At 33.8% G+C, this 11,872-nt stretch overlaps 1 pseudogene; it reads right to left on the bottom strand.

Annotated features, from left to right (window-relative positions):
* Nucleotides 1-6,040: 6,040 nt before the first annotated feature.
* Nucleotides 6,041-8,185, bottom strand: LOC140891208 (AAA-ATPase At5g57480-like; annotated as a pseudogene).
* Nucleotides 8,186-11,872: the final 3,687 nt, after the last annotated feature.

Genomic DNA, 11,872 nt, shown 5'->3' with positions numbered 1-11,872 from the left:
TCGAACGAAGACTATTCCGCTTGTGAAAGTTCAGTGGAGTCGTCATGGTATTGAAGAAGCAACCTGGGAGACAGAATCGGAAATGAGACAACAATTTCCAGAAATGTTTCAATGATGTGAGTATTTTCTTCAGTCTTTCTATTATCGTTTTATATGATGTGCTGATAGTATTTGCGATTTCGAGGACGAAATCGTGTCTTAGCGGGGGAGAAATGTAACACCCGGAATTATTTAATTTTAATCCGAGAATATTTAATTTGGAAATATTTGGAGTTTCGATTTAAATTCTAATATTCTTAAATTAATTATGATTGAAATTGAATGAAAGTAAAGGTTGAGGATCAAATTGCAATTATTGAAGACTTAAGGGGCCAAAGTGCAAATATTGGAAAATTGTTTGGACACTTGTGATTCTGATAAGCAATCACGTGTAGGACTTCAAATTTCATCAGAAATTCAGAGAAGAACCGAGAGAGAAGAACAAAGAACCTCAAGTTTCTTCTTCATCTTTAAATGCCAATATCTTGAGTTCCGGTTATCAGATTTTGATTCCGAAAAGTGTTCTGGACTCCTTGCAATGAGACCTTCGAATTGATGTAAGTTTTATTTTAGTTCATCATGATTTGAGAATTCGAAAATGGCAGAGATCAGATTTGTGTTTGAATTATGGTTGATGAGCTTGTATTCTTTGTTATGTTGAAGTCGGGCTGAAGAATGGATATCGATTATGTTCTTATAATTCCAGCTGCTTATTCGATAGTATACCTGCTGATATGTGGAGGAATTATTGCTGGTTTTGATGGATATGAGATATATATGATTGTTAGAATTGTTGTAATTGAGTTTCGATTGCCGACGTTACGCCGTTACGCCGTTACGCGCCGGACTTATGGTTATGAACTGTTTTGCTATTGTATCTTGAACTAAGATGTTGCTGAGTTGTAGCTGATATTTACTTGATTTATACGCTGTGATTTCAGTTGATAAACAGGGTACATCAACTCGAGAATCTCGATTGGGAAACCGTTAGAAGAAAGAACAAGGTTTGGAGCTTATTTTGTGATTAGATTTGGATTGAACTTGAGGGCAGCTTTTGATAGAGGTTTGGTTCTATTAATGTTCAGATTTGGATAGCCTCAAAGACACCTTGAAACCTCACAATCGAAAGGTAAAAGTGGATTATTACTTGAATGAGATTATAACTCGAGATGATTTGTATCGAGTTCCCTAAATCACATACTTATTTGCTTATTTGCTTTTATGTGCTCTTATATGAATTCTTGAATAAGGCTATGATGTGAATGAATGCTATATCGATTTTATATATTGCATTCATCTTGTGAGACTTGTTCTTTGATTTTGAAATGAACGGAAACGTTCGAATAGACGATTTGAGGAACTATATGTGTATGGCCTGGGTGGTTGATATAGCCTAGCGTCTGATTTACATGTATGGTGGCTTCAAAGTCTAGAGAAGCAAGATAAGTTGCCCCATCTCGATCGGGTGAGTCGGTGGTTAGTTATGATATCTTTTTCTCGGGATCCCAACCGAAGAAACGAGAGAATTTTTGAGAGCAACCTATTTTTAAAGCATGCATTGTCTCTTATTTTATATCATGAGATTGATATATATGAATTGATTTGCATGTTAGTTGCTTTTACTGGGAAATATGTTTTTCACCGGAGTTATCCGGCTATTGTTGTATTGTATGTGTCATGGCAATAGGCGGGAGTGGAACAGGGCACAAGCGAGTTTGAAGAACGAAGAATGAGAGAATAGAGTGGTGATCCGAGTTTAGATGTCCATTGTGCTGTCAATGCTTTGTGTTGAGTCCAGAGGCATGATCATGTTGTAGTTACTTATGCCAAGACTTGTTGGCTATTAAGTTGTTGTCTTGATGATGTTTATAAGACTTGAGATGGTTTATGTAAATTCCTAAGACTTAACTTGATACTTGTATAAGATGTTCCATGTATGATATGTGGACCTATCTTGAGATTATTTTCAAGGCTTTGACATGATTTACTCATATCAACTTATATCATGTTAGAATGCATGTTAGCCTATGATTATGTATAGACCATGTATGAGTTGATGCTAGATGAAAAATGGATGAAGGGACTCGTTTTGACAGCAAAAGAACTTCTGTTTGTGTTCTGGACAAGAAGCCCGCTCGATCGGGTGAATATCACTGATCGAGCGAGGCCCTTGAATTGGAAACAGAGAATCGAGCATTTTGGGCTCGCTCGATCGGTGGAGATTACCCGATCGAGCGAGGCATTCCAACCCGAGAAGTTGGGCTTCAGGGCTCGCTAGATCGGGTGCTTTTACCTGATCGAGCGAGGTGCTGAACTTTTTTTTTTAAAAAAATAAAATTATTTTATTAAGTCTTTGATGTTTGGCTATTAATTATGATTATTTGGTGAATTATATTGAAATGAGAGATTAGAACTCGGGTCGTCACACGGTTGCTCCAGAATCTACTATCCATGGATCATCAAATAACATAGATGCATGTAAGGCCGTATGTTGGAAGAAGTTACCTTGCTGATCTAATGAACTAGAAGACGAGGCAGATGTGGGTGTTGAGAGCTGTTTGGATTGGAAAATTTTATACAATTGGTATAATTGTTCCTTACTAAAAGAAGGTGTTCCAGAGGTTGCCCCGGTTTCTTCTCCAGCTTCAGTTTGATTGGCTCTATATTCTCGGCCTTTTTGCTTTGGGAATTTTGGCTTCCAGTTTGGTGGTTTGCCATGCAATTCCCAACATCTCCTGCGTGTGGTTTGGCTTATGACAGTGTTCACACTTGATTCGTTCCCCTCTCAGCCATTGTCGAGGTTGCTGGTTATAGGTGTTTTTGGACACCAGGGCAGACACTTCAATTGTAGGCACAGGTTTGCCACTTAGCATTACCTGACGTCTTCCCTCTTCTCTTCTTACTTTTGAAAAAATTTCTCTTAGAGATGGCAAGGGTTTCTTCCCGAGAATTCTGCTACGAACATCATCAAGCTCTCGATTAAGTCCAGCAAGAAACACATATACTCGATCATTTTCCATTCGTTTTTGGTATTTTATACTGTCATTCTTGCATTCCCAAGATTCTTCATAACACAAGTCTAATTCTTGCCATAATACTCGTATTTCATAGTAATAATCAATCAGGTTCCTTTCCTCTTGTTTGGAATTCCACACCCTAGTTTTCAGTTCAAAAATCTATGAAGAATTCTACAAATCAAAATGTCTCCTCACAGCATCCCAGACATCCCTAGCAGTTGGAAGAAACAGGTAGGTTTTCCCTATTGAAGGTTTTATGGAGTTTATAAGCCATGCAATTACCATAGAATTCTCAGATTTCCATGAATTCCACTTGGAATCTTTCTTTTCAGGTTCTTTCGTTTCTCCTGTCAAGTATCTCAGTCGTCATTTGCCGTCAATCACCAATTTAATGGACTGTGCCCATTCCAAAAAATTTTTACCATTCAATTTATGAATGGTAAGATGGACTAATGAGTGATCAAGCCCATTAGGCACCGTTTTGTTCACCATATTACTAATATATGTATAACTCATCTCATCTCATTTCACGTTTTTTTCATCATATTATTTATCATATATTAACTATTTATTTTACATCAATAAAATAATTAATTATTTATCTTACATAAATCAAATCATTGAATTTAAATTACTATATTATCTCTTATAAATAATATAATTTTTATTTTATTTATTGTTAAAAAGACAAGATAATCATTTAACATTTTTATATAAAATTTAATCAATCAAATCAAATAAACTATAATATATCAATCAAATCCAATACTATTTTAACTATCATTTTTTATATATTTTTTTATTACATTATATTACTTATCTATATATTACTTATATCATACCTCAAATCAAACGGTGTCTTAGGTACAAATCTTGTGATTTCAGGCCCACGACAACACTGGAGGTTTCCGAATTCTCGTCTTTTGACCCAGACATAATCGCACTTGTTCAGGGACTGCAAGATGTCGGATTTGTTCCTCAAACTCGTCGCCTCTTCACAGGGAATGCAAGGGCGTTGGTTTTATGGCCCATGAAGAGTTGCTTCTTTGCAAGAGATGAACTTCGGTTTGAATTCCAACGGAATCACGATTTGAACGATGTGGAGAGCGAGGGTTTATCAACCCAGAGGTTAGTGCTCCTTTCACAAGGTCCCCAATTGCGTTATCAAAGCCTTACGGCTCTGCCATATGAAAAGACCAAATACAAGAAATATATGCACACGAGATAAGAGAACATTTTGAGTGGCATGAATAATATTTCTCATATCAAATATGTTACAAAGTTCATCATTATATACACAACTAGAGCCTTAATTTTATGTGACAGAATATTACCTATCTTTAACTATAATCTACACAAAAGAATAAAATATTAACTAATATCTCTGTACAAATAAAATATTTTGTTTCCTTTTCTCCACAGAATCCATTTATTAACTAGTGATTTGTGGGCCATTGGTTGGAAATTTGTCTCTACTAAAAGATGCACGTGTTCATCACATGAACGCATCGAAGACCAATAGCTATAATAGTTTCAAACATTTTGCTACAACAATTAGAAGTCCGTACCAAATGCTATGCTAATCAAAGCAAATGATCCTCATGCACCACGGCCTTGATCTTTTAATTCTTTGTACACACAAGTCGAGCCGAGTTTGAAATGGATTACTCGATTGAGTTCGAGTTCGAGCACAAACACGAGTAGACAAGATTTAATCGATTCAAGCCAAGCTCGACTCGGCTCATGTGCGACCTAGAACTACAAAGGTGAGAGAAGAGGAATGATGCATCGTGAGATGCAACTTAGGTCCATGCAAAGCACAATTCTATTTGATGAGTTTCAAAACCTTAAATAATTCTTCGATATATGATTTTCTTGAAACCAATTTCTTAGTCTTTTTTTTTTTTACGGTACGTACGTTGTTAAAATTCATCAAATAGAATTGTGCTTTCAATATCAAACATGTACAATAATGTCATTGTTCCCACCACCAACGTCAACGCATCGATGCATTTATCTATGATGATGTCATTTTATACCCGTTGATTTTCACTTGATGTAACATCCACCATTGATTTGATGTATTGTGTGTGTGTCACACACTAAATCAATAGTTATGATTCACCACATGTATTATACCTTTTTTCACTCGATGTAACATATTTGATGTATTGTGTGCGTCACACACCAAATCAATAACTATGATTAACCACATGTATTACAACTAATCAATCATATAAGTTCCTTTGATCTATGGTGAAACGTTCTTGGGTAAATGATATATTTAATTTCACACCAACTGGCTGCGTACAAGTAAAACCACTTTGGCTCTAGGTACATATCCATTATTAGACAGCAATTCACGATCGTCCAGGAAAAGTTCCAATAAAATACTATCCACACAAGGATATGCATTTCTCCATGGTGACTAGATAAATTCGTCGGATAGATTGTTCAAACTTTGGTTTAAAAAAAGCGTAAATTCAAACCAAAGAAACACAAAAACGAACGGAATCAAACCAAATGGAAAATCGGATTTTTTTTAATTCGGATATAAATATTAAAATCGAAGTTTATATGATTCAGTTTCAAATTATATATGTCAAAACCAAATCGACTAAAACAATCGAAATTTAATTTAATTTATAACGTTATTTGTATTTTTATTTATTTAGATTATATATATTATATAAAATGATATTTAGTGAATTAAAAATATTTTTGTTAATTTTTAGTGGATAGTTATTTGCTTATATTTAAAAGTTGTAATTAAAAAAATTAACTAAAAATTAATATATATATTTTAAATATCTAATTACTAATTTAAATAATTGTAAAAATCGAATAAATTGAACCGAAATAACCAAATCGATTTGATAGAAAATCAAAGCGAAAAAAAAAAAAAGTATATTAGATTATATATTTCTAAAATCTAGAAAAAACATAAATTGAGGAACAGTACTCCTACAGTGGAGATTAGAATGGCGTCTCATGAAGAACAAACAAATGGTTAAAACATTAGGCCATGACACTGATTATTAACAGAACATGAAGTGTCTTCTCCTTGGAGTTGTTTAAAGGGTTCGAGTTCGTTCAGTCGTATACCTCCTCCGGATAAAAGGAGGAATACGACTGGACAAACTGTGCGGCGGGTGTGTCGATCCGGTCCATAGTCCGACATGAACCAACAAGATTAAGACCAAACACACCACATGGAAGTGAATGAAATATATTGATTGATCACAAAATGTACTAATGAAATTGGTACTAAATCAATGCTATCACCAAGACTCAAAGCAGCAAAAAATAAATGGCATTGAATTAGATTACAGTACCCTCTTTTTTTTTTTCCCCAGTACAAACACGCAAAGTCCCACCAGCATTAACCCCTCTAGTCCAGTGCCCAATCAATCACTCACCCCCTTTCTTGCAAATCCTCAAGCCTCTCCATTAAGACAGGATTTCTAGTACACCAGGAAATGGTCCCAAACAGACAGAAAACAAAATCAATGCATTTTTTGATCTGCTTCATCCTCTCCCTCAGATTTACCGCAGTTTTCTTGAAAATCACCGTTTTCCAATGGGCTATCCAATGCCCTCTTCTCCTGCTCCTCTTCTTCGACCTCGTCCCCGCTTTTCTTCCTCGACTTGGCCCTTTTATTCTTCTCCGCTTTCGCATTCAATGCCGCCAACAATTCCTCGATCGCCCTACGCCTATTGCGCCGGTGCTTTATCAACACTTCACTCATATCAGCAGGAGTCATCTCTGCCTCCTCAATCACACCATCCAATTCCTCAAGAATTTCCTTCTCCCCATCATCCTCCTCAACTCCCAAGTAGTTCTTCAACAGAATCTTCAATGCAGGAGATGAACAATAGCTCATGTGTATGTGCATGTCCATTCTCCCACTCCTCAGCAATGCCGGGTCGAGTTTATCGATATGGTTTGTGGTGAACACGAAAATCCTCTCACTCCCACAACAGGACCACAAACCATCGGTGAAATTCAACAACCCTGAAAGTGTTATCGAGTTTGCTCCGGCCTCTGCGGCATTAGGCCCCGGAGGAGATGCAATGTCTAAGCTATTTTTCCTACAGCCTCCATTGGCATTGTTTCTGTTAGCCAAGTTAATGGAACAATCAATGTCTTCAATAACAATAATGGACTTAGAAGTAGTTTTCATCAGCAATTTCCTCAACTCAGAGTTGGTATTCACCTCAGTCAATTCAAGATCATAAATATCATATCCAAGAAAATTAGCCATGGCTGCAATCATACTAGATTTACCAGTGCCCGGGGACCATACAACAGATACCCTCTTTTCCACGCCCTCCCAGTTTTCTGATAAAAAGATTCTCCATTTGCGAAATCCAAAAGATCAGCCATAATCTCGGATTTCCTGACAGGATCCATGGCCAAGGTATCAAAAGTACTGGGATGCTTGAACGGCACAGATTCCCAGGGATGACCCCTCGAATCCAAAGACCCGCCTCTCGTGTTCGTGTAAAGCAACCTATCTTGATTCCTCCTCCGCAAATCATTCGCCTTTTCCATGACATAATCAAGATACGAGCCGAGCACCATCTGTTTGTTCTTTTTCCTCACCCGGAGAGTGAACCCTCTTTTCTCCTCCGGCAACGGGCGCCACGAAAAGGTCTGAGATTGCCTCTGCGTGACGATATGCTCCCACTCCACAGTCACCCCTTTATAAGAATCTATCAAACGGTCGTTGTTCGACAGGCCGTAGGTGATGGAGGAAGAGTTCAGGCCACGCGTGAGACTGAGGCGGGTGCCCGATATGGAGGCAGAGGAGCTCAGATACAACTGCACGGCGTTGTAAAGCTCGTTGGTGTTTACACCGTCGATTTCGGTGATGTCGTAGTAGTAGTAGGAGGAAAAGTAGCTGAAGAAACGGTGGAAGAATTTGAAGAAAGCGAAGCGGAGTTCTGGGGGGAAAACAGTCTGAAGAAGGCTCTGGCAGAACGCCCAAACGCCCATCATCGAAGCCATTGTCGTCCAAATCTCCTTCATCCTCGCTCTTCTTCACAGAGAATGTAGAATCAGAGCTTCAAGAAGAAATGTCGAAGGACAAAAATGGCGGCTTTGAGGTAGAAAGGAGGAGAAGTTTGGGTGTAGACACAGATGGAAAGCCCATTGTCTGAGATTTATAGAATTGATGGGTGGACAAAATTTTGTTGGATAAATATTTTAATAATATAAATAATAATTTCTCTATATTATATTATTTATATTATATAAATCATAAAGTGAATATTCCAATATCATTGGTCAATGCTGAAAATCTTTGATTGAAAAATATATATATATATATAAATATGTTGAAATCTTGGACTCCGATTTCAATTAATACAATATTTTAGGTACGAGACATTCATAAATTCAAAGATATTTTGTTCCTAAAATGATTCCTTATGATTTAAAATATTAATTATCATTAAAGAGAAGGATAATTTTCTTTTTAGGCTGTGTTTGGTAAAAACAATCCTTCCTTATCATGAATATTTTAATTGTTACTAAACATTATTTAAAATTAAAATTAATATTAAAAATATTATTACTATTTTAATTTAACATTAAATTTAAATTATATATATATTAATTAATACTCAGTAATTTTTGTAGTATGAAAATTAAAATTTTATATATTAATTAATAATTTTCAGATTATTACTACTATTTCCCAATAAATGAATATTTATATTATTATTAAATTTAATGGTTTTATAAATTTTAACTAATATTTTGGTTATTTTTTTAATTTGAAAATAATGAAAATTTAATAAAGAATATAATAATAAATAAATATAATTTATAATATAACGAATATAATACTTAATCGAAGTACTATTCACCATATTTTAATATTAATTATTAATAATTAATATAATAATAAATAAATATAATTTGTAATATAACAAATATAATAATTAATATAATTAATATTCACCGTATTTTATTATTAATTATTAATATATTATTTATTTAACAATAATATTGTAATTGTTACTAATTTTTATTTTTAAAAAATTAATATTCAAAATATTTATTAATATTTTAATTATCAAATAAATTCATATTTATATTATTTTTAATTTATTATTTCCCAAAACTTAATAAATATTTTAAGTTATTTTTTGTGTTTTGAATTTAAAATGAATGAAATTTAATAATTAATATAATATTTAAATTTTTTATTTATAATGATAAGGGAAAAAAAAGTAAAATTTTAATTTATCATTATTTCAATCCTGATATTAATCATTCAAATCAAACATTTCATTATTTATTTCAATCATATCCTATTAATTCAATAATCTCAATATACTTTATCCATACATTATAATATCGGTTAATTGTTAAAAAATCTCCCCATCACATGATTTCTTATGATTCAGTCCTTGTTAGGTTTTTTCTTTTTCTGCACTCCCTAATCCATTAAAAGTTTGTTTCTACTTCCTGGGCCCACAAATCAATCCATGTGTCATGATTTTGTACTCAATTTGAAATAATTAATGCCAAAAATATATAAATCAATACGTAAATTAAATATTTTTGTACTCAAATATCTTAAATTAATACCAAAAAAATTGTTGATTTTTGTGATTTTCAAAATACTAATATATGTAAAAAAAAATGACGAACAAATATTTTAATATAAATATTTTGTACATAAACATGTATGTATAATAAGTTTTGGTAGTAATAAAGTAATTCAAATGTTATATTCAAAATCTTGATTTTTGTACTAGATCTGAAACTATTAGTACTCAAATATTATATATTAGTACCGTATATTTAACTTTTTGTACCGTTTTTTATCCATGAAAAAAAAGTGAGATCAGGGAGTTCAAACAAAATTTCCTAACACAGGGACTGATTCTTAATTTACACTTGATATTAGGGACTGATTCTCAAATAGCCCTTATAATATCCATTAAACCAAACACAACCTTAGTAATTTAATTTCCACATTTTTATTTTTTTTATCTTTTTGTGAGTCAATATACGATCTTAGTCTATTAATTTACAATTTGTTTTTCCTATTTTAGTCTATTTTAATAGCGATGTGATGTGACAAAAAAAAAATGATACGTGATAAAAATGGAGGCAAAAATGATGGTATGAGCACATGACATAAAAAAAGTCACCGTCATATTCAAATTTGGTGTTCTTTTCGTGTAAAATAAATTTAAATTTTTATATCTATTTATATATATACACACACATCCACTAAACATTCATCAATTTTAGAGTTTGTTTACAACAATTTTCGGAGTTGGTTTACAGTGATTCATTTAATTTCTAAACAAGAAAATTATTATTGATGTTTGGTTTAGCATGAAAAGAAGATTTGTTATGACTGAATTTCAATTCTGAAATTTTGTTTCAAAATTAGGACTTCGATGATCATATCGATAACATTATTATTGATATAAAAAAAATGAGCAAAAAGTATTTTGGTACACGAACTCTTGATAAAATGTCAAGTTGATGTATGTACTATTTAAAATGGTTTAATTCATATATAATTAAAGTTAAATTTATCATTTACTTAAATTGCTTTTAAGTCCAATATTGTTATCAAATTTAACTAGATTCATACCCATGTAGTGACTCGATCGGGAATCACCTACTAACCAAAGTTTTAAGTATGCAATAACAATAATTAAGAAACTTAATCAGAGATAATGCGGAAAATAAACCAACATACGGAAAACAACCGGTAAACAAAACTCAATACAAAAGAATCATACTTAAGTCAGCAATCTAACCTCTAACTCTGCAATCCAGCCTTGGTCAGCAACTAACTCAGGTCCAAGGTAAACCACTTGTGTGAGGCCTCGGTTCTAATCATCTAACGATAATATAAAGTAATTCAACATCAACTCAAATTCAAAAGTCAAGGCAATTAATTTTTTTTTTTAAAACAGTGCTGCGCTCGATCGCATGTACTTGTGCGATCGAGCGCACCAGAAATTAAACAAGTTCTGCCGGGAAAAACAGGTGCTGCGCTCGATCACATGAACTCGTGCGATCGAGCGCACCAATTTTGCGAAGTTCTCTGCCTCTGCAAAATGGAGGGCTGCGCTCGATCCCACGCACTCGTGCGATCGAGCGCACCCTCTGCCCAGAAATAATAAAAGAACAGAGCATGCTTGATTCCAACTACAACACCATTCAACTTCAATCTAAACATGCATAATTCATTACAAGATAGTTTCAAAGTTATACAATCCTCTAACTAATAGAACATGCATTCGATTCTTAGTTTAGATTCAACTCCTACTACCAAGAGCCTCACTTCTATCCTCTCCAACACCTATTCATGGGTTCTCTGGCTCGGTCCTGCCCCACATGTTGCCAAGTACACATACAAACAAAGACAAAAACAGGATAATCCGGTGAGAATAATATTCCCAGTAAAAGAGACTAGCATACATCATCACATAATATATCAAAACATGATATATAATCAAGTTCCACATATTCCTCAAATAATTCATTCAACTGCGGAATAAAATGATATGCATGACTTTAAAACTTCTGGATTATCAGACTCAGATAATCAAAATGAATTCTTTTTTCTTTCTTTCTTTGGTTTGGGATCCCGAGGTTAAAATATTCAACAATCACACCGAACTCCCCTTTCGAGGTGGACGAGATATATTTTAATCCTCTAGACTCTACGGCATTATAGTGAGTTAATCGACGCTCGTAGTAAATCGCCTATCAAGGCCACTCAAATATAATCTCCAGATCGTCCAATTCAAAATGAATAATCAATCGGCTCAAT

Source organism: Henckelia pumila, chromosome 3, assembly GCF_033568475.1.
Source record: "Henckelia pumila isolate YLH828 chromosome 3, ASM3356847v2, whole genome shotgun sequence".
NCBI lineage: Eukaryota > Viridiplantae > Streptophyta > Magnoliopsida > Lamiales > Gesneriaceae > Henckelia > Henckelia pumila.
Note: the sequence above shows the minus strand (reverse complement) of the source record. Positions and strands in the feature narration are given on the sequence as shown.